The sequence below is a fragment of the Schistocerca piceifrons genome, chromosome 11 (genome assembly GCF_021461385.2).
Source record: "Schistocerca piceifrons isolate TAMUIC-IGC-003096 chromosome 11, iqSchPice1.1, whole genome shotgun sequence".
NCBI classification, from domain to species: domain Eukaryota; kingdom Metazoa; phylum Arthropoda; class Insecta; order Orthoptera; family Acrididae; genus Schistocerca; species Schistocerca piceifrons.
Window position 1 is genome coordinate 108772626 of NC_060148.1, and position 27681 is coordinate 108800306.

The 27681-nt window shown below is 41.3% G+C and overlaps 1 long non-coding RNA gene across 1 annotated transcript in view; it reads right to left on the reverse strand.

Moving 5' to 3' along the window:
* Positions 1 to 27681, reverse strand: part of LOC124720281 — a 75934-nt gene that overhangs the window by 1140 nt on the left and 47113 nt on the right. The window lies entirely within an intron of this gene.

The following is a 27681-nucleotide window of genomic DNA, read 5'->3' on the forward strand; positions in this document are numbered from 1 at the left end:
GACCAGAAATTTCGTCATCACTCAGTTCATAATAATAAATGAAAAAATATTAAACTCAAACTCAACACTTACTATGTAGTGGCTTCTATTGTAGTGTAAGACGTGTACAGTACTTTATTTTTATTATTATTTGTGGCACCTAGTCAGACACAAAGCGTTGGCAAGTTAAAATCGTTCGATTTCTGATACTGCAGAAGTAAGGAGTCCAGCAATCAAGTGATTCAGAAACAGTAAGTAGAGTGCACGAATTTTCACTTGATTGATTTTAAGTAAAGGTGCAGGGTGAGGGTGACGCAAGTGTCAATAGAGAGAGAAGTGGTGTAGAGGAAACAAGTTTTGTAACAAGTGCATAACTTTACTGCAGACAGTTAGTTAAATTCCATTTTTGAGTAGTCTTAGACGCAATGAGAAAGGCTACATCATTACAAATCAGAAGTACCAATTGTATAATTGACACATTAGTCTGAGGTTTAATAAAACGTCTACAAAAGCTAAGTATCATTTATCTTTCATCACTTTCAAAATAAAAATTTTCAAAGGAAATATTCTTCTTAGTGGAGTTTAGTTAATTGCTAAAGATGATGACTTAGTGTGTGTGTTTGGGTGGGTAGGGTGGGTGGGGTGGGGGAGGTGGAGCTCTAGCTAGTGTCTGTTTGCACTCTGGGATAATGGTCTCAGAAAGGTTGGGAGCCATTACTGTAGGGGGATATGTCAGGGCCAGTCATAGAGAATATGCCATATTTTCAACACACATTTTTTCCATCATTTGATAATTGATGACACCCTACCAAATTGTTGCAGATGGTACCGATAACTGACCTTTGTTGGTGTAAGTTCTTCATTACAAGCTGTTATTAGCGCTGAAAATAGTAAAAGTTCCAGTTACTACGTTAGACGATCAGGTTGATCCTTTAAATGACATTTTAAATTACTGTTATTTATTGCTCTTATTTTCTATCAGCTAGCTCTGAAAATCCGAGAAACAAAAAAACCCTGGGAAAGACAACATTCTAGCTGACTGTCGAACGTGGAGGAATTGGAATTAGAAATCTGTTAAATACTCGCTAGCGTAACATATAGAAACAGGGGAATTTGCCCTCAGATTCTAGAAAAACATTATACGATATTTGCCCTTAATGGAGGAATGTCCTAAAATACGAAAATTACCGAAGTGTTAGCTTAGTTGTGAATGCCTTATCAAATAAAAGCTTCCACTGTCTTCGAACAGTTGACACAGGATTATCAGAAAGTCAGTTAGGATTCGGAAAAAAACGAAGAATCCAGGAAGCAGTAATATCATTAAACTTGATTTGAAATTGTAAATACATAGCTTTGGTAGGTATACAGGAAACGTCTCATGATGTAAAATGGCCAAATAAAGTTTGAGGTACAGGAGAGAGTAGGAATATGCATAGAGAGTGATATGTTATGTGGAAGCTGTATAATAAAAGAGAAGACTTCCATTGGAGTGCACTCTACACAGGTTCTACGCATGTTCACAAACGAGTCCGGCTGGGTGGTGTACTATAAACAATTATCTTTAATCTATTCTTAGGAAGGGGGAGAAGTGTTACATGTAGTAATACAGGAGAATAGAGCAGGTATGGATGGCAAAGCTGTTTTATCTGAAAGAGAATACAATCTAGGCCCATGCTAGTGGCCTCTGTGTGCATCAGAACCAGAATGGTCCCAAAATTGCACCTCCAGGGTGAATTTGGATAATCCATTGGTGGACATTGCACACCACACAGTCTCCCATTGAGGGTGAAGTGACATCTCGATCGTCAAATACTGACTCTCAGCCCCCAACTGTGCCAATTTCACTTACTAACGAATACATACAAATAAAAGTGGCAGACAACAACATGAGGTGTTCGATGGGCATTCTAATTCCCATCGTGTTCCACGGCTGGGGCATTGGACTGGATGAAGAAGACCCATTGAGTTCCCTCCACGGTCGCCAGATCTAACACCTACGGACTTTTACTTGTGGGGAACTGGAGGAACTTCGCACGCTGGAGGAAATTCGCCAGGAGATTACAGCGACATGTGCAGCGATCTACACTGTATCAGTGACTGACATAGTTGCGACGAGCCGGAAGCTATGGCCGAGCGGTTCTAGGCGCTTCAGTCCGGAATCGCGCTCATGCTACAGTCGCAGTTTCGAATCCTGCCTCCGGCATGGATGTGTGGGGTGTCCTTAGGTTAGTTAGGTTTAAGTAGTTGTAAGTCCAAGGGAGTAATGCCATCAGATGTTAAGTACCATAGTGCTTAGAGAATTTTAACGACCGCTCGTCATTCTGCTATGTGTATAGCCGCCGACTGTAAACATTTTAACACTTAAAGTAACCCTATGCTAAGCTGAAAGTTGTAAAACATATGTGATGAATTATTAGTTGTAAAATAAACACATAAGTAATAGTTTTCGTTTCTTATGGTGTGCATACATTTTTCTGGCTGACTGTATATAAAGAAGAAAAAAAATATATTAATTAGTTACAAAGTTCGGCGTGTTACAATTTATTCAAAATGTAAACGTCACTACATATATTCGGATTAAGGTTATGACATCTTCGATGTGCCTGCCGTCATTGGCGATGAGGTGGCGCAGATGAATAGCGAAATTCTGCGTGACCCGCTGAAGTGTCGGAAAATCGATGCTGGCGATGACCTCCTGAATGTCTGTTTTCAGCTCAGCAACAGTCTCTGGGCTATTGCTGTACACTTTAGCCTTAATATAGCCCCACCGAAAGAAGATGTATTCAGATCCAGAGAACATGGAGGCCAATCGAGGCCCATGCCTGTGCCTCCTGGGTACACCAGAGCGAGAATGCGGTCCCCAGAATGCTCCTCCAGTACATCAAACACTTCCCTGCTTCGAAGGGGTCGAGCACTATCTTGCATGAATCACATCTTATCGAAATGAGGGTAACTTTGGATAATCGTGATGATATCATCTTCCAAAACCTTTATGTACCGTTCGGTAGTCACCAAAAGAATATTGCAGTGATTATTCCGTGACTGGAGACTGCACACCACACAGTCACTCGTTGAGGGTGAAGAGACTTCTCGATCACCGAATGCGCAGTCTCAGTCCACCAAATGCGCCAATTTCGCTTATTGACAAACCTATCCAAATAAATGTGGGCTTAGGGGCGAAATGAAACCATATTCACATCAAAGTCCTGTTCGTCAGTTCTGGAGACAAGAGTGTAGGCGAAACAAAACTGCTGTTCCATGGCCCTCGTGCTTAATGGCTGAGGAGTTTGAATTTTATATGGGAAAAGATGCAGGTCTTCAACAACTATAAGTCGCAGTGCCTCCCAGTTGATTCCCAGCTGTTGTGCAGCGCGTCTGATAGATTTCCTGGGGCTGGTTTGAAACACAGCGCTTGTGATCTTGATGTTTTCAGGCGTTTCCATCCGTTTTGGTCCACCGATATTGCGAACACTGTCAGCACGAAAGCTACCCGTTCTCTCAATCTTGCAAATCTTATTCTTGATATTTAGCACACACGGACCGGTTGTCTTCATCTTGATCTCGGTCGCACCACTTCCTTTCAGCCGTATTTGGGCTGTTATTGCTCGTGTAGTAGGCCTTCACAAGTGGTATATGTTCAGGTACGCTGTACCGTGACGTTTTCTCGTGCACATAGCCGACAACAACCAGGCGCACGTGCATACGCAAACTAATTCCCATCATCCCCCGCAGCCAACGGTGCAATTTGAACGTCATAAAGGAAAGCTATGAAGGAAGCTATGAAGATTTCATTTCATGTAGGTCAATAATTGTCACCCTCAAACTTCCTGGCAGATTAAAACTGTGTGCCGGATCGAGACTCGAACTCAGGACCTTTGCCTTTCGCGGGCAACTGCTCTGTCGACTGGGCTAACCAACCACGACTCACGTCCCGTCCTCTGGCTTCAGTTCTGCCAGTACCTCGTCTCCTACCTTCCAAACTTCACTAGCACTCCTGCCAGGAAGTTTCATATCAGCGTACACTCTGCTGCAGAGTGAAAATTTCAGTCTGCAAACATACCCCAGGCTGTGCCTAAGCTATATCACCGCAATATCCTTTCTTTTTTGGAGTGCTAGCCTTGCAAGATTCGCAGAAGAGCTTATGTGAAGTTTGGAAGGTATGAGTCGAGGTACTGGTAGAACTGAAGCCCATAGGAGGGGACGTGAGTTCTGCTTGGGTAGCTCAGATGGTAGAGCACTTGCCCACAAAAGGCAAAGGTCTTTAGCTCTTGTCTCGGTCCGGCACACTCTTTTAATATGCCAGGAAGTTTCGTATCAGCGCACACTCTGCTGCAGTGTGAAAATTTCAATCTCGCATTGTCACCCTGTATGAATAACTTTCCTTCCTGATGTCTATCGTAAAAATGTTGTTGTTGTTGCTGTGGTCTTCAGTTCAGAGACTGGTTTGATGCTGATCTATCCTATGTAAGCTCCTTCATCTCAAAGTACCTACGGCTATCTACTTAATGTATTCATATCTTGGTCTCCCTCCACGCTGCTCTCCAATACTGAACCGGTGATACCTTGATGCCTCAAAAAAAGGCAGACGAACAGATCCCTTCTTCTAATCAATTTGTGCCACAAATTTCTCTTCTCCCCAATTCTATTCAGTACCTCCAGATTAGTTACGAGGTATACCCATTTAATCTTCAGCATCCTTCTGTAGCACCACGTTTCGAAAGATTCTATTCTCTTCTTGTATAAACTATTTATCATACATGTTTCACATCCATACACAGCTACACTTCATAAAAATCCTTTCAGAAACGACTTCCTGACATTTAAAACTATACTCGACGTTAACAAATTTCTCTTCTTTTGAAACGCTTTCCTTGTCATTGCCAGTCTACATTTTACATCCTCTCTACTTCCACCATCATCAGTTAATTTGCTCCCCAAATAGCAAAAGTCGTCTACTATTTTAAGTGCCTCGTTTGCTAATATAATCCCCTCAGCCTCACCTGATTTAATTCGACTACTTCCCATTATCATCGTTTCGCTTTTGTTTAAGTTCATCTTTTATCCTCCTTTGAAGACACTGTCCGTTCCATTCGACTGCTCTTCCAGGTCCTATGCTCTCTCTGAGAGAATTCATTGGCAAACATCAAAGCTTTTATTTCTTCTTCGGATTTAAATTCCTACTCTGAACTTTTCTTTTGTTTTCTTTACTGCTTGCTCAGTAAATAGACTGAATGACGTTGGGGATGGGCTACAACCATGTCTCACTTCATTCTCAACCACTGTTTGCCTTTCATGCACCTCGACTCTTATAACTGCCATCTGGTTTCTGTACAAATTGTAAATAGCCATTTACTCGCTGTATTTGACCCCTGTCGCCTTCAGAATTTGAAAGAGAGTATTCCAATGAACATTGTCAGAAGCTTTCTCTACAAATGCTAGAAACGTAGGCTTGCCTTTCCTTAATAAACCAAATAATCGTAAACATACGCCAGTGTATTGCTCTTACGTCTTTCACCTTAGACAAATACATTTTTTTCAGCTTTGGAAGACAAGAGTCAATTATGAATGAAAAACGAGCGCAGTACTGTTATGTCGTCCATCAGTCCCTACCGATGGGGATCGCACCCCACACAGCAATACTCCAGAATAGGACGGACATGCCTGGTGTAATTAGTCTCTTTAGTAAAGTTGTTGCAGCTTTTAAGCGTTCTGCCAATGAACTGCAGTCTTTGGTTTGCTCTAAGCAAAAAATTATCAATGTGATCGTTCCAATTTAGGTTATTTCTAATTTGTAATCCCCAAGTATTTAGTTGGACTTACAGCCTTAATATTAAGTGTGACTTATCGCGTAATCAAAATTTCTTTGGATTTCTTTTGCACTCATGTGAATAACTTCACTCTTTTCTTTATTCAGCTTCAATTGCCACTTTTCGCAACATACAGATATCTTATCTAAATCATTTTGCTGTTCATTTTGGTCATCTGATGACTTAACAAGACGGTAAATAACAGCATCATTAGCAACCAATCTGAGAGAGCTACTCAGATTGTCTCCTATGTCGTTAATATTGTTCATGAACAACGGAGGGAAAAATTTGGTAATTTGTGGTAAGGTCTTATGGGACCCAACTGCTGAGGTCATCCGTCCCTAAGCTTACACGCTGTTTAATCTAACATAAACTAACTTACGCTAAGGACGACACACAGACCCATGCCCGATGGAGGACTCGAACCTCCGACGGGGGGAGTCACAGGGAGCGTGACAAGACGCCCCAGTCCGCGCGGCTACCCCGCTCGGCAACAACAGATGGCCTGTAACACTTCCTTGGGGAACGCAGGATATTGCTTCTGTTTTACTCGATGACCTTCCGTCCCTAAGCTTACACGCTGTTTAATCTAACATAAACTAACTTACGCTAAGGACGACACACAGACCCATGCCCGATGGAGAACTCGAACCTCCGACGGGGGGAGTCACAGGGAGCGTGACAAGACGCCCCAGTCCGCGCGGCTACCCCGCTCGGCAACAACAGATGGCCTGTAACACTTCCTTGGGGAACGCAGGATATTGCTTCTGTTTTACTCGATGACCTTCCGTCTATTACTACGGACTGCGATGTTTCTGAGAGGAAATCACGAAGCCAGTCGCACAACTGAGGCGATTTTCCATATTCATGCAGTTTGGTCAGAAGACGCATGTGAGGAACGGTGTCGAAAGTCTTCTGGAAATCTAAAAATATGGAGTCAGTTTGACATCCCCTGTCGATAGCACTCATCACTTGATGAGTATAAAGAGGTAGTTGTGTTTTACAACAACGATGTTTTCTGCATCCGTGATGTCTATGTGTCAATGAATCGTTTTCTTCGAGGTAATTCATAATGTTCGAACACAGTATATGTTCCCCTACTGCAAATCGACGTTATTGATGTGGGTCTGGAATTCAGCGGATTATTCCTACTTCCATTTTTGGGCATTGGTGTGACTTGAGCAATTTTCCAGAATTTAGGTACGGAACTTTCTGTGAGCAGTCAGTTGTATATAATTCCTAAATATGGAGCTACAGCATCAGCGTAATCGGAAAGGAACCTGAGTGGGGTACAATCTGGACCGGAAGCCTTGCCTTTATTAAGTGATTTAACCTGCTTTGCTACACCGTGGATGTCTCTACTTCTATGTTTCTCATCTAGGCAGTCGTTCTTTATCGGAATTCAGAAATATTTACTTCGTCTTCTTTGGTGAATTAGTTTCGGAAAATGTGTTTGATAACTCTGCTGTAATGGCACTGTCATCAATGACTTCACCGTTGTTAATCGTGCAGTGGAGGTATTGATTGCGTCTCGCCACTGGCGTGCTTTATGTATGACCTGTCGCTGTTCCTTGATCACTGTCAACTGTCTTCAGTGCGTGATTGGCCGCAGACACGCACTGCCGCAGGAGGAACACCTATTTCTGTAGCTGAGCCGTGCGCCAGGTCTAACATCATGGAAAGGGATAGCTTGGACGAAATATGCACTCGCGTCTACCTCTCGCTAAAGGGTTAATAGAGGTGGCGTTTGGACATTGAAGCTGCTGATTCAGAACAGCTTACACCATGGACTTCCCTTTCACATATAGGCAATATTGAAGCAGGTATACAGAATCACTGCATACTCACATACACATCTTCTGTGCATTGGCTGTTGGCTTTTCCTTTCACACACTTGTAATCACAAGGAAAACGTTTATATTTTGTGTTCTGTCAAACATTTCGTTGGTTATGTCTCTTTGTACATATATTCCACACACAACTTACACTGCTTACGGATTAAATGTTGGTGTCGTTGAGGCTGCTCCCTGCTGAGGACAGATAGCTGTACCTCACCGTGGTCGTCGTATTCCGCGCCAAGACAACTTGGTGGCCAAGGAATCAGGGTTGGAAAGATGTTTTGCTCTAAATCCAAGTCCGTCTGGAGACAACACGCACTGTTCCTCGATGCTCAAAAACTCCGTGATGCTTTCACAATTCTTCTCCTACTTTCGTTTCTGCCCCTGTGTGGTCAACAGAGAACAGGCGATTGCTTCATTGTCTTTCTTTCGTCAGTGAACATTATACTGCTGTGTGCATTTTGTTAATACTCTACGGTTTATCTATAATATCTGGTCTCATTCCTGAATAACGAAAGACGTCTCTCCTGTATGCATATTACATCTGTTTGTTATCAGATTTCTGGCGCTGCAGTCCGGAACCGCGGGACTGCTACAGTCGCAGGTTCGAATCCTGCCTCGGACATGGGTGTGTGTGATGTCCTTAGGTTAGTTAGGTTTAAGTAGTTCTAAATTCTATGGGACTTATGACCTAAGATGTTGAGTCCCATAGTGCTCAGAGGCATTTGAACAATTTTTTTGTTATCAGATTTTTCTGACACAAAAATTAAAGATTTTTGAGACACAAAATAAAGTTTAATAAGATTAACTTAAATTGTATAGGCACTTAAGGTTTTAGCAACCATATATACTTTTTTCAGTTTTTTTATATATCTTGTGTACTTCACCGTCGTAATTGTACGTAAAAATGGACTACTCCTGTCACTATAGACTTTCATTTTGCCTCTATGCATCCACCCTTCAATACCTGATGTGCTGCCCATAGAAAAGTACACTTTCAATGTGTTGCTTGTGCCATTTGTACTAGCAAATAATAAATCATCTAAAACGTATGAGCACTAATAGCCATAATTATTAGTCTGCAAATGGCGCAAGTACTGATATAATATTGTTTAGTACACTGTGCTCAGTCACCAGTACAAATATCTGCAGTTATACCCATTACACAATGTATGTCTACATGTAGGAAGGTGAACGATCTGTAAGTATAACTAACTACAACACTAAACATTTGAATGTTATATACACTGAAGAACCAAAGAAATTTCATGTGGGGCCCCGCGAGCACGCAGAAGTGCCACAACACGACGTGGCATGGACTCGACTAATGTCTGAAGTAGTGCTGGAGGTAACTGACACTATGAATCCTGCAGGGCTGTACATAAATCCGCAGGAGTACGAAGGGGTGGAGACTTCTTCTGAGCAGCATGTTGCAAGGAATCTCACTTATGCTCAATAATGTTCATGTCTGGGGAGTGTTGTGACGAGTGGAAGTGTTTAAACTCAGAAGAGTGTTCCTGGAGCCACTCTGTAGCAATTCTGGACGCGTGGGGTGTCGTATTGTCCTTCTGGAATTGCCCAAGTCTGTTGGAATGTACAATGGACACGAATGGATGAAGGTGATCAGACAGGAAGCTTATGTAAGTGTCACCTGTCAAGATTCGTGTCCAAACGTATCAGGGCAGTAGAGAACCAAGGCTGCTGTGGCCACATTTTCCATTGTTCCAGGTGTATCGAAGATGGCGGCCATGACGTCATCCAAGATGGTGGCCTGTAGACTTGGCAACAGCGCATGACATCATCCAAGATGGTGGATTTTGGCGGCAAGTTTGAATTTTGGCAGGAAGATTGGTCAATTTGGCTACCTCCACTAACCTAACCCTCCAGAAAAAAAAAAAATTGGCACGAAATTCAAATACCAGCAGGATAATGCGTCACATCAAGAAAAATGGCGGGAAAAAGGAACTTCTCTTTATTATTTAACCACTTTAAAGCATGTGTGTTCGCCACAAGCTCTAGAGCACAACTGGTATAGATGATGTCGTTGCCACCTGAGAGCGCCACGATGATGTCATCCAAGATGGCGGATATTGGCGGGAAGAAGTTCACTTGGGCTACCTCCACTAACCCAACCAGCCCTCCCCCAGGAAATGGCCGAAGTTCAAATTCCAACATGATAATGCGTCACATCTATTAAAATGGTGGGAAAAATGTACTTGTCTTTATTATTTAGCCAGTTTCAAACAAGTGCATGCGCCACTGAGTCTGGACTCCAACTGACTAAGTTCATATCGTCGCCACCAGAGATCGCCACCGTGACGTCATCCTGGATGGCGACCGTGATGTCAATCAAGATGGCTGGACCCAGAGTATCCACCATGTGGTGTAGGATTGTACACTTGGTCTACCTCCACTAACATAACCCCCTCCTCAATGGAGATTGAAACACCCTGGATTAAAATTCCTTCTTGGATTCTGTGTAATTTACCGAAGCCGCCAATCAGTTAATTAACACGATTATATGACCGTGTGCTTAATGGAAGAAATTCTATCGGTTTTTCTGTTGGTTTCGGGGGTATTTCAACCGAGTGCGGCTGTTCTGCGATTGAATAGTGGAAATGATAGAAAGTTTGTCTATTATTAAGGACCACAAAGGTTGCGATGTACAAATTGATATGTATATTTCCTACTAACACACAAATGCTGAGGCAGTTACTACCTTCGCCTTACACATCTAATCACAATTATATCTTTTTATTGGTTGTTGATTTTCAGTACTTTGTCACACGCAATGCTGATGTTTAACTTTCACAACACTGCAATCCATGGTTGTTGCTGGCCGACGCGGTTGACGCGAAACACGTAATTCGGCACTTGTCACTTTCTGTTTCATATGACTCGCGAATCGGTATTAGTGTGGGTCAACCCCATGACGATCAGGGGGACGTGCTCACTCGTCATACTCCGGTGAATTTTACTCGACCACCAATCTTGCCGTCTTTCCAGCACCACATCTCACTCGATATTCTCCACTAGTACTCCGCACTCGACACTAGTCTCACTGCCTACTGTAGCGCTTGACAATCGACTCCTGTCCACTATCAACCTGGGCATCAGATACTAGCATCAATGTTCGTGGGATCACGGATCCCTTACATCCACGCCCTAAAAACCATCTTTGTAGCCACAGGGGAAAAAGAATAATAGGAAAAATTATCACATAGCATATAAATGAAAATGAGCAACATTTAAGTTCTGGTTCAAACACTGCAAATTACATCGTATCACAAATAATACTCCATTGACTCCGGTAGCAAACTGCCCCTACAGAAACATTATACTCCATCAATATATCTTAATTAACATAGCATGTTAAATATTTTTAGAAAACTTTGTCTTACATTCAATTACCAAAAATTTTCATTTTCAAAGGTCTGTCTTGGCCATTAACTACATATTTGTTACTGGTTAATCTCTTATAACTAACTAAAGCAAAGACAAGAAAACAAACTGGTTGAATGCTAGCTACACCTTTGGTATGCCATCCTCTTTAACGGGGTTCCTGCTGTCCATACTACTATCACTCTAACTTATAACTCACTTGGGCAACACACATCAAACTTAAGGAAGAAATTCACAACTTATTCATTTGAGTCTTTAACACAAGCAAAATTGAATATCAAAACAAAATATAGCATTTACACCTTGACTTATGCAATTATTTTACAATTCGTTATACCACTACAGATTCAATAATATTAAATGCTCCATTATACCACTAAATATGTCTTACGTAACTATTTGCATCGCCATAACTAATGTGGTCACCCAATGAAAAATTTTAAATTACTGACCATTTCATTTTGCCAAACATTACTGCCATATGTGAATTGTCATCACTAAAGCTTAGATGAGAGGTACAATATTTCCTATTATATTGACATTAATTCAAATCTGCTATATGGATATTTATTATTCATTACACAGTGCCAGAATTCTGCTTCTAAAGCTTGAACAAAGCACAACCATAATTGACTCTGATAGCTAATTGGATACATGAATTAATCATTACTCATGAGTTACACTTTCTGTTTTATCAGCACACTTTAGATCGACATGTATACCTACAAGTAATTTGCAAACTGATGTTGCTCATGTGCTAAATGACATACTTCAATAGTTCAAACACCTCATACTCAATACACTTCATTACACATAACTCCCTGAAATTCACAGCAACTTCAACTGCAAATAAATATATATCTTGAACCTACATCAATCCTCCATATTCACTGCAATAACTGCATAAAAATACTACTCCAGACTCCTTAGTCTCTCTGTACATAATATTTCACATCATTTATTCGAACAACTATCTCCTCCTGTATTTGTTTCTTTATATCTACTTACAAGCTGATACATTACTTCAATTCTCTTACAATTGCTTGACCTTTTCATGCAGCATAAAACAACTCGGTAAGATTACACAAACTCTTGTTTGACCAACTATCATCCCATCACATTTTACAAACATTAGCTTTCTGAGCTAGTTCTCATTTTATTACTTCTGGAACTAATATTTTCGCAATCTACTGACACTAAGCTGATTTCTGACCTATTGATTCTTTGACATCTCATACTCTATATCAACAGTAACTACTTATCCTCATTTTAAGTCAACTATAAATCTGCTACATGGTTCCTCACTGAATTACTTGGATGACCGCTACCAATCCTAACTACACTCCTGGAAATGGAAAAAAGAACACATTGACACCGGTGTGTCAGACCCACCATACTTGCTCCGGACACTGCAAGAGGGCTGTACAAGCAATGATCACATGCACGGCACAGCGGACACACCAGGAACCGCGGTGTTGGCCGTCGTATGGCGCTAGCTGCGCAGCATTTGTGCACCGCCACCGTCAGTGTCAGCCAGTTTGCCGTGGCATACGGAGCTCCATCGCAGTCTTTAACACTGGTAGCATGCCGCGACAGCGTGGACGTGAACCGTATGTGCAGTTGACGGACTTTGAGCGAGGGCATATAGTGGGCATGCGGGAGGCTGGGTGGACGTACCGCCGAATTGTTCAACACGTGGGGCGTGAGGTCTCCACAGTACATCGATGTTGTCGCCAGTGGTCGGCGGAAGGTGCTCGTGCCCGTCGACCTGGGACCGGACCGCAGCGATGAACGGATGCACGCCAAGACTGTAGGATCCTACGCAGTGCCGTAGGGGACCGCACCGCCACTTCCCAGCAAATTAGGGACACTGTTGCTCCTGGGGTATCGGCGAGGACCATTCGCAACCGTCTCCATGAAGCTGGGCTACGGTCCCGCACACCGTTAGGCCATCTTCCGCTCACGCCCCAACATCGTGCAGCCCGCCTCCAGTGGTGTCGCGACAGGCGTGAATGGAGGGACGAATGGAGACGTGTCGTCTTCAGCGATGAGAGTCGCTTCTGCCTTGGTGCCAATGATGGTCGTATGCGTGTTTGGCGCCGTGCAGGTGAGCGCCACAATCAGGACTGCATACGACCGAGGCACACAGGGCCAACACCTGGCATCATGGTGTGGGGAGCGATCTCCTACACTGGCCGTACACCACTGGTGATCGTCGAGGGGACACTGAATAGTGCACGGTACATCCAAACCGTCATCGAACCCATCGTTCTACCATTCCTAGACCGGCAAGGGAACTTGCTGTTCCAACAGGACAATGCACGTCCGCATGTATCCCGTGCCACCCAACGTGCTCTAGAAGGTGTAAGTCAACTACCCTGGCCAGCAAGATCTCCGGATCTGTCCCCATTGAGCATGTTTGGGACTGGATGAAGCGTCGTCTCACGCGGTCTGCACGTCCAGCACGAACGCTGGTCCAACTGAGGCGCCAGGTGGAAATGGCATGGCAAGCCGTTCCACAGGACTACATCCAGCATCTCTAAGATCGTCTCCATGGGAGAATAGCAGCCTGCATTGCTGCGAAAGGTGGATATACACTGTACTAGTGCCGACATTGTGCATGCTCTGTTGCCTGTGTCTATGTGCCTGTGGTTCTGTCAGTGTGATCATGTGATGTATCTGACCCCAGGAATGTGTCAATAAAGTTTCCCCTTCCTGGGACAATGAATTCACGGTGTTCTTATTTCAATTTCCAGGAGTGTATTACACACTAACTTTCTTAACCTAAAGACAGAGAAAGATGGTAGAGAAGTGAAACTTGAAATGGGAAATAAAGTCTCACCCAGCTGGGAGTGTACCAGTCGCCACTTGGTATACCAGCAAAGGAGTTGCTGGCTCCCTACACCTTAACTACTTGTCCATATATAACTATAAATTTGCTATATGGTTCCTGACTGTATTATTTGGATGACCACTACCTATTCTAACTACTATACACTAAATTTCTTAATCTCAGGATAGAGAAAGATGGTAGAGGAGTGAAACTTGAAATGAGAAATAAAGTCTCACCCGGCTGGGAGTGTACCAATCGCCACTTGGTATACCAGCAAAACAGTTGCTGGTTCCCTACTCCTAACTTTCTTCAATTCGTACCTCATGATGCCTTCGTCTATCTTCTCCCCTCTCATAATGCCTGTCATTATCATCACCATCTCTCCCATGATTGTGGTAAAACTGTCAACCATTGCCATGGTTCCTATGTCCATTACCTCCACCTCTACCTCTGTAATTCGGTGGACCAGTAAGTTGATTTTGACGGTAATTATTTCCACCTTGGTTCTGATCACATATCTGATTGTTTTCCTGTGCACGAATAGTTTCTAATTGCTCCAATACTTCCATTAAAGTATCTTTATCTTTAATCAGGCTTCCAGATTTCTTGCATCCTACGACTTAACCTCCTTTTAATTGCTGATATCATTATGTCGTCATTCAATGGCTGCTCCAATGTTTCATTCAACTCCCGTAGATGCTCAGCAAATTCTCTCAAGGTACCTCTCCAAATATTAAGGGACTTGCGATGCAGTAAATCTTCAAGTGTTGCACATTGGTGACTTTTGGACCAGTATTTCTTTAAAAATTCTTCCTCAAATTGACTGCAGCTGGAAACTTCTTCTTTCTTCCTAACTCCCCAGGTGAAAGCTTCACCTTCCATTCTGTCTATTGCGAACTGAATTTTATCTGAATCTCGTAAGTGTGCAGGGAAAACTCCTCGTAACCACTTAGTAAATATCATTGGATGTAATGCCCCTTTGGGTTCATATTTTTGCCCCATGTGGGTCTGAGTATACCTATTATCAGCATTTACTAATCTGACGAACTTCCCCTCTCCTACTGTTAAGGTGGCACTATTTATCTTCCTATCAATCTCTTCGGTTTTAGTTTCTAGCTGTTGGACTCTCTCCTGCAGCTGTTTGATCTCATTTGTGACTACATGCTCCACAGCCTCCTCCAATTTCACTTGCCTATTTCCAAATTTACCAATATTCATTTGGCACTGCTGTTGAATTTGTATCACATCTTCAATCCGTTGGTTCTGGTATGCTTCCATTTCTCGCATTCTCCCTTCCAATTCAGTTTTGACATCCTTCACATCTCCCTCAGCTTTTCCCATTATCTCTACTCTCACATCGTTCATCTCTTCTCGGACTTGATCTATTTCACCTGTAGCTTGTCATCTCTCTCCTGAAGAGTTATTCTCATCTGTTCCTGGAATTCCTGCAGTCCTTTCCTTAAGTTTTCTTGGTTTTCTTGGCAGATCTCTCCTATACTTTTCTGGATTTCTTTGTTCTCTTTCTTAATTTCTTCATTTCCTTTGGACATTGGTTCTATACGTTTGTTGGTTTCTTCACTTCCTTTGGACATCCCTTCTATTCGCTTGTTGATTTCTTGGAGCATCTCTCCCATATGCTTGTCGATTCCTTGGAGAACCTTAAGTATTACTGACTGCGATTCTCCATCCTCAAGACTCAGTTCCTTTCTAATTGATTTTACTGGTGTCTCAGGGTAACCAGTTGAATGACCCAATGAGCTGTCCATTGACATTCCACTACTACCGATTCCAGACTCATCCTTGTCCTCCTGCCCTATCTCCGTTTTTCTAACTACCTACTCCACAACCTTTTCTTTCAATTCAGGATCCATTCAAACTATTCACTATACACAGACAAGAAAAAGAAATAAAATAAAATTAAAATAACCTCCAAGTAACCCAAACACTTACTAATTAGCTAATAACGAAATAATCCTTCACTGCATTAGGTTATCGCAGACTGGCAAAATATACCTCTCCATTGAACACCATAAATTACAGAAGCCTATCCACATCAAACATCAATGACTGCATTTATACACAAAATCTCGAAGTAACATACACACAACATAGAAGACATATAAATGTGTAGTTTACAATAAATGATGCAAATGAGGCACTGTTCTGCATTGTACAGCATGAACGCAAGCGCATATTAGCATACCAGGCTTCAGAGAAAATTTGCAAAAAAATGTTAAAAAATATTATTCTTATAATTTCTGCAATTGTCAAATTTAATTTGAAGTTCCTTCTGCACTCTGAAGATAGTGCAATATTAATTAGTCTCGCGCCAGCAACTCGTCCTCACTAACCCCTCGACACTTGTCGAAGTCGTGATGTTTTGACGTTTGAAGTCGCGCTACGAGTCGTGTTGGCGTTGGCTCCTCCGGAGCGGCGGCTGTCAGGCGAAGTGTCGTTGTAGCTGCTGTGGTGCCGTGTGCAAAGTGAAGCTCGCGGACAATGGCGCTGACGCAGTCTCGTAGTTCGGTGGTTGGCGACGGGATGGAGCTGTTGTCACGTATTTCGTTCATCGGCGGGCATGTGGCGCAGGCGTAGTATACTTCTGGGGTACGCCACTAGATGTCGAACTCCACGTCGTCGTTGTTTCTACTTCAGCCACTTGGCTCCGCTGTAGTCACTGGTCAGTGTGGTACATCTCCGCTGTCTAAATCCTTGATGTCACGGCGTGTGGAACCTCTTCACTGCTTCAGATGCTTTCGTTAGCCGCTCACACTCTGGGTGACGTTATTCAACAATTACGTCAAAGACAACACCCGCGAATGTGGTAACAGTTTATGGGTCCACATCAAATTGAGCGGTTTTCCCCGTTCAAAAAACAATTTCGGATACAAAGTCACTTGAAAACATGTTCCTGATACTTTTGTAAAGGAATTTTGGCTGGTTCATTCGCTATTATGCACAAACGCTACTTTTCTTAGAGTATGAATTTTATAGTAATTCTCGCAGGTTTTCGTGTCCATACTTCAATACATTATTTATTAACACTTCTCTTGTCATTTCAACTTGTAAAAACAAACTGTTTACTGTTTCTCAGTCACTTTTGCACTGTATTGTCTAAATAATGTGCTTCGTTCCCTCGAATTCTAATTTCACCATAAATACGTTACATTACACTGTTTCTAGTTGGAATACTATAATTTTTTTCACGGTAACGACATTACCGAATTATTCTTGCCCTAAAATCGTCCGATAATTGCAAATGTCTTTCCACTGAAACCAAAAATGGTGCTTAATAAATCATTGTTCGGATCCGAAGATTGCAACTGTCCTTTTCACGGGAGCCAAGATGAGACACCCCCGATTAAAATTCCTTATTGGATTTTGTGTAATTTACCGAAGCCGCCAAACAGTTAATTATTACGATTATATGACTGTGTGCTTAATGGAAGAAGGCTATCGGTTTTTCTGTTGGTTTCGTGGGTATTTCAACTGAGTGCGGCTGTTATGGGATTGAATAGTGGAAATGATAGAAAGTTGTCTATTATTAAGGACCACAAAGGTTGCGATGTACAAATTGATATATATATTTCCTACTAACACACAAATGCTGAGGCAGTTGCTACCTTCGCCTTACACATCTAATCACAGTTATATCTTTTTATTGGTTGTTGATTTTCAGTACTTTGTCACATGCAATGCTGATGGTTAACATTCACAACAATCCTCACTGCAATCCATCGTTGTTGCTGGCCGACGCGGTTGACGCGAAACACATAATTCGGCACTTGTCACTTTCTGTTTCATATCACTCGCGATCCAGTATTAGTGTGGGTCAACCCCACGACGATCAGGGGGACGTGCTCACTCGTCATACTCCGGTGAATTTTACTCAACCACCATTCTTGCCCGTCATTCCAGCACCACTTCTCACTCGATATTCTCCAGTAGTACTCCGCACTCCACACTAGTCTCACTGCCTACTGCAGCGCTTGACAATCGACTCCTGTCTACTATCAACCTGGGCGTCGGATACTAGCATCAATGTTCGTGGGATCACGGATCCCTTACAAGATATCACGGTGACTGAACAGTTGACAGTAGATCTGTTGCTGAATGTGATGTTTGGTCACAATCGAAAGGAGTTGCTGCAGTTCCAGATGACGCAGCTGCGGGGGTACGACTTTATTCCGACCATATGTTTTTCAAAATAAATGAAATGGAAACGTTCTGATTTTGCCTCCTGGGTCATGTAGGATGTACTATCAACGACATTGACTTCTAATTGTATGCATGGTTGTGTCATAGCCTATACGTTGTTCTGGAACCAAATGTGCTAATTAGTCAACGTCATATTATTGTGGGTGACCCTTAAATAAAAATTCAACATAATCCCCATAAGAGATATAATTCATATGAAAATACATAGTGATTGTATTAAAATAAATTTTATTTCAAATATAAATTGTACATTGTATTATTTGTCTAGCTTTAAGTCCTATGTTTCATGTTTTTTGAGATTTTTAGAATGCTACTTTGGAATGCTATATGATTACAAAAAAGGCTTACATCAAAAAACATAGATACACTATGGGGTTTCTCATAACATCCCCTTAACATAAATAACGACTCTACATGCCATCAGTCAGAAACAAAAATAATGAAAACGAAATATGGAACTGTCCAAATGTTATCTATATCAGTACATGAACGAAGAATGACACTTGGTACACAACACTTCTTTTCCTGCATGCCATTTACAGATGAATTTAAAACAAGTGTCACATTTTGTGATTGTTTGCTGTCAGTTTTATGACCACATAAATAATATTTTCCTCTTTTTCATGATCCACATAGATAAAAGCATTGTATAAAGAATGTGTTTTAACATCGCAAAGGCACTCAATCTTGATACCATATTTAGCAGACTTTGAGTTGATATAAATCCTGAAAAAACATTTCCCTCCAAAAGAGCAAAGCAGTTCATCAACTGTCAAATATTCTGAGCAGCTATTTTTTTTTTTTGACAGTTCAGAATGAAATTTCTAAATGTTTCGGAGTGAGAGTAGCGTTTTCATTAGTTCTTCTTTCTTCCCTAGAATTCATATATTGAAATCTCAAAGCAGATAACGGGAACATAAATCGCTTCACTGACATCGTTATTCTGAATATATCTCGGCTTGTTCCAGCAGTTGCCCATAAACCCTGTATGTCTTCATGGCCAGATTTCAATACACCTGATAACAGCAACAACCAAAGAACGCTTTCATTTCCATAACACTCACATGGTTAGTGGAAGTAGCATTAATTTAATACTTTTCTGAATATTCTGTTATTTTCTGATTAGTGTGAGTGCAAATATGTGCGATCATTTCATCTGATATCAGCAACTGCCGTGATTGAATTTGCGACATGATGCATTTTTCAGGAACTGTATCAATGAGACCAGGCAGGTGTGATGATGATGTGGCCTCTGCTCTGGACCTAGCTGGTGGATGAGTAGACCACTTGAACTACTTGAGAGCCGGCTAATCCTCTCTACTGAATCACCAGACTATGAATTACTTGAATGAGAAGCCATTTCTTGCTGTGTATTTTCATCGCCACTTATGTCATCGTCACTTATGTTCTCTTAATCTCAAGGTTCAAAATCGCTTAAAGATTCTGTATCTGAATATTTTTCGTCTAATAACAGTTCACAGATTTCTTTTTCAGTGAGACTCTGCAGCATTCTGGGAACAAAGTGCCTGAAACCCACAAAATAATTCAATATACACTGACTAAAAGAAGCCCTTATCTGCAATCGTGGGTCACATTGGACTTTCAATAAATTTCAAGTAGCGAGCTCCTGGTGCACCTCACAATGTACTGAGACAGGAACGTACCTACAGCTTTTGCATGGGTGGGGGGGTGTAACACTATCATTTAGGGAAGGTAAACCTGTCTTCGCCCCACCACATAAACAGATTTAGCTGTTAACGCCAATAGTCAATCAAGCAGAAATTTAAAAACCCACAAATGTGTTAACATCCATATTATATGCGGGTATAACTGTAGAGAAACATCAATTGATGCAAGCGTCTTTAAATAAAACATATGTATTGTAGCTGTTGAGGTATTTATTTATGAAAAATCAACTAATTCTAAGCTAACATTGAAGGTAATTATATATTTTTGAATATCATTATTAATCATTTATATTAAGCAATAATATTATTATATTAGTCTTTGTATTTAAATTGTGACACTTTGGCATTTTGCTGCAACTTCAGGTCGTAAGTTAATTTAAAAATAAACATTAATTACTTTATATTTAGCCTTTTATGTCTTGCTGATAACTTACTAATAATTTCTTCACAATCTAGTTGCACCACCAGGGGTGCAAAATTTTTTTATCCGCCACTGTTTGTCTCATTTACTTTTCAGTCAATGAACAGTCCACCATTTTTGCTGGCAAAAAAGCTACTTCAACATGGTCAAAGTTGCAACTATTATTCATTATTAAACTTCATAAAATTATATCACACTGTACAGTCTCAGTGATCGTAGTTTCAAGATTAGGTACCACAAAAAGAGAGCTCCAAAACAATCACATGCTTTCTATGTTTATATTGTCCATGGAAAACTTATTTTAGAAAAATTATAAGTAACTTTCAATAAGTGATTGAATAATTCCTGAAGTTGAGATTTACTTTGCCAATACATGTGCCTGTAACCACATGAAATTTCATTAAGATGAGACTAACACGTTTCAAGAGTTTTCAAGTGAGTAGTTCCTAGGGAAAACGCCCATAATCCAGGCAATTGTTACTATAAACATAAGTAGAAAATAGTTATTAAATATTATAACCAAATTCTCTCATATAATAGCCTAACGCAGAATGAAACTAGAAAAAATTCGTTTAACGTATTTTGCGAGAGGCCCATTTGTTCATTTGTAATTAAATGTTAAACTAGAAGGTTCTTCTTAATTTTTGCAAAACTGCGGCTCAAAATCATATAACCCTTTTTATAATGGTAAATAGGAGACTCACCCTTCTTTGCTTCATCCTCAGTTTTCCTGGATGGTTCCGCTTCTTCATGCTGAGATTCCGCATCACGTGGTGACATGCCACTCTCTTTCGAAACAAGTGCATCAGAATTCTGTGTCTCTTTTTTAGAAAAAAAAAACAGAAGGGATTTCTGTCTTGTCCGTTTCATAGTCTTTTTTTTTTTTTTCAAACGCGACTCTTTTAACAACTAAACACACGCACGCACAGTTTAAGCTGGTCTAACACACTACGCCCGAAACTTCGTCACTCTAATTGTGACTGCCCAAGGGGAAGCTACAGAACACACTGGATTTATTCCGTTCAATGTTGCCAGCCTAAAATAAGTTAATTCCGCTATTAGCACATCCAAATTTCACTACAGTTTCAAATGTAATTTATGATATAGTCTATATAATTCCTGACGATATATATGCTAAATAAATAATTTAAGCTATAAACAAATATATTCCATATCTTTCCAGCTGGGGCATTTAACGATCAGCGACAGCTAGGACGACAATGTCCAGTGGTGGACCTGAATATCGTGCTTCATTCAAAAAGTTGCTGTTAATATAGTAATTGTAGTTTGATCCGACAGGTAATTTTCCTCTTTATATGGAATCTGAACTGACTAAGGCATAAGGAGTTAATTTACAAGGTTTTTTTTAGCATTGCGGGTGTGAAACGTTTCAATGTTTATGAAAATCACAGTGAAATGTTTGAATTTGTTGATGCAGCAATATTTTGATCATTCAGTTCTCAGATAATAATTGATACGTTTTTCAAACTTACGGAAATGTCCCTCCTTAATTACATACGAAATATAATAATGATCAATAACGGTTCTTTTTTTGGATGTCTAGTCATACTTTCAACAAGTCACTTAACGTTTCTGCGAGTAGCTTAGTAAGTCTTTCACTTTTGATGTCTGTCATCATGGAGAAAGTACCTGCATTCCCGTTCATATATTACATGTTTTGTACTTGGCAGTGAAAATTTACGAGGGTTTTACATTTCGCCAAAGAAAGTTGAATTCCACTACATTTTTAACAATTTCAGAATTTCGTCGCTACGCCACGAAGGCCAAAAAACTCCAATACGCTTAGCGGAATTCCGCAACGGTTGGCAAGTTCGCACTCACTTCCGTTGCACACGTAGTGAGGGTGGGGGTAGACACTCCGCCACAAGGCACAGCTATTTTGTGCAGCCTCATTTCTCCATAGCGTTCACTATGCCAACGAAGCGCAGTGCGCGACTATTTTGTGGCACGGGGTTTCAAAAGCGGGTATTCTTCTAATATTGGCGTTTTTTTGAGTAAACTAGGGAAGGGGGTGGCGGTGGCGCACGAAGGAAACTCCATGCGTTTCTGTTGTTAGACGGTTTTGTTGTTGCCGGCGAGTCCTAAATGACCCACGATTCCGGTTAAGCATGACGTGTACTTTACTGCAGATAAGGTGTGTTTTTGCTATGGTTGAGCAATATTCGCTGCATCACAGAGTGAAGTGTCCCTATGTGCCTCGTTTTAAAGGCGATTATATTCCTTAAGGGCTCCAAAATAAGTGAAACATAGCCTACCTCACCGTTTTCTCTGCTTAGTTGTTGGAAGGATATCGGTCTACGTACGCTGATTAACAGTAACCGTAAACAGAAGCATTGTGCATTGTTTGGGTGACCAGTACACAAGCGGCCTAAACCGTTGGACGACTACAAACTAGGACGGATGCAACTGCTGTACGTTGTTGGCGACGTTGCAACTTGTTCGTTGATGTTCTCTGCTACAGTCAAGCGCCAGTATACCAGTCGTGGACGATAGAATGGAGATGGATGTGAGAAGACGTCAGCCAATCGCACACTGGCCGACGCTTTTCCAGGATGACAACGCGAGAGCGGCGGCCCCTACGCGAAGACGAATTAGCGCCGCGCCCGACTGGTCGCGGTCCAGTTAAGTGGTAGCTTCAAGATCAGCGAGTTCTGTAGCAGCTTGGAGGTTAGGCATTTGCACATCAGCAACTTAGGATTGTTTATACTGAAAAAAATGGTTCAGATGGCTCTGAGAACTATGGGACTTAACATCTCAGGTCAGTCCCTTGACTTAGAACTACTTAAACCTAACTAACGTAAGGGCATCGCACACATCCATGCCCGAGGCAGGGCTCGAACCTACGACCGTAGCAGCAGCGCGGTTCAGGACTGAAGCGCCTAGAACCACTCGGCCACAGCAGTCGGCGGTTATACTGAAGATCGTTGCTTATTTTGCATGTCGGCCTTTGCTTGTGACACATCTGTGTAATTGACAAAGTTTTGTTATCTTTTCCTTTTGTAATAAAACTCACGAATACGATTTGTCTGTTGCCTAACGATCCGAGAAAGCAGGTTTTCTAGACACCCCACATTTCACGACTAGGCTGGATTTAACATTTCCCATGCGTAATATGTTGACACGAGAGAGTAAAATCGCGTCTTATCAGAAGTAATGGCCATGCACAGTGAGAAAAATCCTGGTAACACAGTTCGAGGTGGTGACAATCCCTTTGCACTGCATTTTGTGTATGTGAAAGACACGCTCTGTACATTTTGAATGTGAACTATCAAAGGAAAAACTATGTCGATCGTGGCATGGAAGAGAAAAAAAATGCACTATACAGCTTCATTGTTACAGGGTACCAGTTAAAATTGGCCGATTTTATTGATATATGCTTTCCACTGCCCTATCACTCCTTTTGTAGCCTGGTTCGCAAATGTACTTGATCCATTTTGCCAAATTGCACTATTCGCTGTTGGTGTGAGACTTGCACGTTTTCGCGGAAGACGGTGAATCTGGTATCTCCTAATGATTAACTTCTTACGTATCATTGTTACATAGTTTTATTAAAGTGATCGATTGTCTCGTATCTTCAGTCAATGATCGACGACAAAATTGGTATCCGTCATTTCCAGGTGTAGTCTCGCCGACAGTCATCTTTCGTTACTTTTCCTGCATTTCCCGAGAGGCATGTAAGGAGAACCGGTGTTGCAGAAGTCATATGGACTACAAATCATGTTTTTCTTGAAGGCTTCCATTAGATATGGGTCAATGTCGACTTCTGGTTTTTGTGTTTCTGCTGATGAGTTTGAAGTGGCCTCGATTTTGTGGCCAATAAAATCAAAATGTATTCGTGTGATACTCCTCTACTTTGCCGTTCAACGGAATACATGCAGCAGCGTGTCTCTTCAAAACCATGATGATCGACAATGAAAATTATTCAGAATTTCAATGTCTGTATAAAGTCACACGCGGAAAATAATATGAGATTCATGTGATGACCCTCCAGTGAACCTAAGTTCTTTTACTTCACATGAATGGTTGCATTTGAATATGTTAAAATAAGCTGAGTGGCCATTTGTGGAAACAAATGTCATTGTACCTTGTGCGTATCATTCATGTGCAGTGGAAAGCCTTGTCACTAATACGACAGTTTTTCCCAGCTCATTGGCATTCCGTTGCCATCATTAACGACTGACAAACGTAAATAAGGGAACTCTCTGGAACGCCATTGGTTAAATTTAATCGAATGTATTACTGGAGCAATTGTTGATATTTCTAGATCTGATTTTCAGCTTTTTCACGAACCATCAATCGATGTGAATAGTAATTCGTAGCTCTAATTTCTTTATTTGTTTCCTTAGCACTCTCTCAATTTCTTAGCTTTATATTGTGGCCGGCCGCGGTGGCCAAGTGGTTCTAGGCGGTTCAGTCCGGAACCGCTTGACTGCTACGATCGCAGGCTCGAATCCTGCCTCGGGCATGGATGTGTGTTATGACCTTAGTTTAGTTAGGTGTAAGTAGTTCTAATTTCTTGGGGACTTATGAGCACAGATGTTAAGTCGCATAGTGCTCAGAGCCATTTGAACCATTTGATATTGTGAAGACATCAATGTTCTCTTCGTCAAAATACACTCCGATACTGCAATCCTTCGTATGAGAGACGAAATTTGGATACTCGATGAACATCGCCATATCTGCGGAGAAGAATTACATCAAGTTAGTTAAATTCTCTGCGAGCATGCGAGTTTAACTCTGCACCAGCTGTAACTGTGATTATTTAATTAATTGTTGGAGTTATGTTTTCAGTTTTCGCGTTGGCTGACAGGTGTTCCGCCTGTTCTAGCTACAACTTTGTAGCATCAGCAGGTATTCATTCAAGGCCAGATATGAACTATAGTTTTAATTCGTTTGTAGATCGAATAAAATTTGTAATGCACTGACAATTTCTCCTTTAGCGTCTATACTGAACTGAGAACGTTAACAAAGATATTCATGAGTGTTTTCCATGAAGTAAATGCGAAATAATTTGTATCTTTACTTGTCTACGCTAGTAGAGATCCTGTAAGATGATAAATTTTCCCTTGTACTTTGAATGTTGCGATAGAATTTTCACACATGATACATGTTGCACCGGGTAATGTCATTTGGGAACGTGAATTGTACTAATGTTTGTATAAAGTCAGAAAATATTATGGCATTCAATTGATGACCCTCCAGTGAACCTAAGTTCTTTTACTTTGTCCCATGAATGGCTGCATGTGAATATGTTAAAATAACCTGAGTGGCCATTTCTGCATACAAATGTTCGATAGGTTTATGTCACCTGGTACTAACGTTGATAATATTGAGAGTGATGAATGTAATTTCGTCTATTTCGCTTATCCACCTGCTTTGTGTATTGCTGGTGTTTCATTTTAGAGAGCACTACAAGTTCAATTATCAGTTTCTGTGTGATGCCTCAAATCAAAATTAGTGCCACAGTGTAATGTACCAAGATACAGATCGGTATGCAGTGCTCATCTGAATCTAAAGGCGCGTAGTCGATCGCTTTCCAATTTTACTTCAAGGTGCTCGTTTGTTTCTGCGGTTCGTGATGCCTTTTTCTTCGGTGCTGGAGGTCTACATTGACCAACAGCTCGTTGTAAAGATGGCGTAACTGATTTAAAAGAGAAAGGGAGGAAATTGGGGCTCAAACCCGTCGAGATCTAGGTCACTAGAGACAGAGCACACGGTCGGAATGTTTCAATGACGGGGAAGGAATCCGGCAATTCCCTTTCAAAGGAACCACTCCAGTATTTTCCAGAAGCGACAAGGTAATCACGAAAACTTAAATATGGATGCACAGGTTCGAAATCTTCATCTTCCCGAATAATAAAATTTGCTAACGACTGCATCATCTGGTTCGCTTGATAGTGAAAGTATTACTTCGCGGAAACTATTATATTTAGTTTGTCAAAAGAAGAGAAAATGGTGTCAGTTGTGTTATGCCGATTTGTAGTTTGCAGTTTATAATTAACACGACTTTTTACGTCACACACAAACAGAAATGTCTATATCTATGTTTAACCCACTTCACATACTTCATACATACGGAAACAAGAACTGCCGCTGAACAATGTGACACACACAAATATGTTAAAAGGACTCGCGCACCACCTATTCGAAAATAAAATTTGAGTATATGTCTATGGTAACGCCTCAATGTTGACGCACCTGCACTGACGGATAGCGTTTTCGCCTTCGGCCACTTGCATTCAGTTGAAAGTTCGCAACTTCCGAGATGCCTCTCAGTTACATTTCCATTGTGTGTTAACGGCTGCTAAAATGTTTGCTTAATTTTTTTCATTAATTGCTCTTGTTTATTCTTGGCTTGTTTTACTCTCGACACTTCCAGTTTCTAGATTTTCCTTCGACAACTTTAATACAATTGAGAAATCCCCGTTTGTTGATACACAACAAATCAGCAAAGTTTAATAGCAAAAGATCGAGTAGTATGGAATCGAAGGAGGGAAAAATAAAGAAACATTCATATATGTTTCAGTTCTCGTGTGGCGTTTGTTTTTGTAATATGTGCCACCGAATCAGCTGACGAATATGCACATGAATCAGGTTACGTAAAGCTGAACCGCCGTTTTCAGGTATGGAAAGCTAGTTCGATGAATAGCCACATATGTGCACCACCTTTCCTACAATGTCGTCCTTCCAATTGCTTATTACGAAAGTGCTTTGCAATTGCCATTCTGTCAGATTTATGAATGCATCTGTTACTCATTATTAAGGTGTTTTGGCATGATGGAACACATGAGCCACTAATATGTCGAAGGTTGCACAACTCGAGCCACATTAAGCTACCACATGCGACAACAGCAAAAGAGTTCTATGTAGTTGCAGAAATTACTGGTTCTCGACGGACTTGAAGGTATCTTCCCCATTCTTCCTCCTCTGTCAGAGTGGTAGCCACAGTCCACATTCTTTCTTACAGAAGTTTAGCAATCCCGCCAGCTTATTCAAAGGAATTGTGCAGAGAGTTTGCAAGACAAACTCTTCTCGTAGAGAGGTTTGAGAGTCTCTAGGAACTTAATTCTGCCGTGATTGGCAACAAAACGCAACAGAATATGCTGTTTTGGTGCGAACCGACAGAACGATCAAAGGGAGCTTCGCCTTTTCGTGCTACATGCAGGTGAACGCATGGGCAGTCGGTCGACGCAGGTAACCTTGGTCGGGCGTGATGAACTGGGATATCTCCTCTAGACAGGGAGAAGCTGCTAAGACGGCCCTTGAGCTCATTATACGTAATAAAGTGATTATGAAGAAACAATACGGCACGTACAATTTCATCTGGAGTTAACGGCAGTATGGATCCATGTCACGAAGCATTTCAAATTTTCGGGAGATGTCGGTGTTTCATCACAGATGTTTCGCTCTAATTTTTGCCAGGGATAAATATATAGAAGTTCGGTGGGTGCGCAGGCCAATTTGCGTTTCCTGA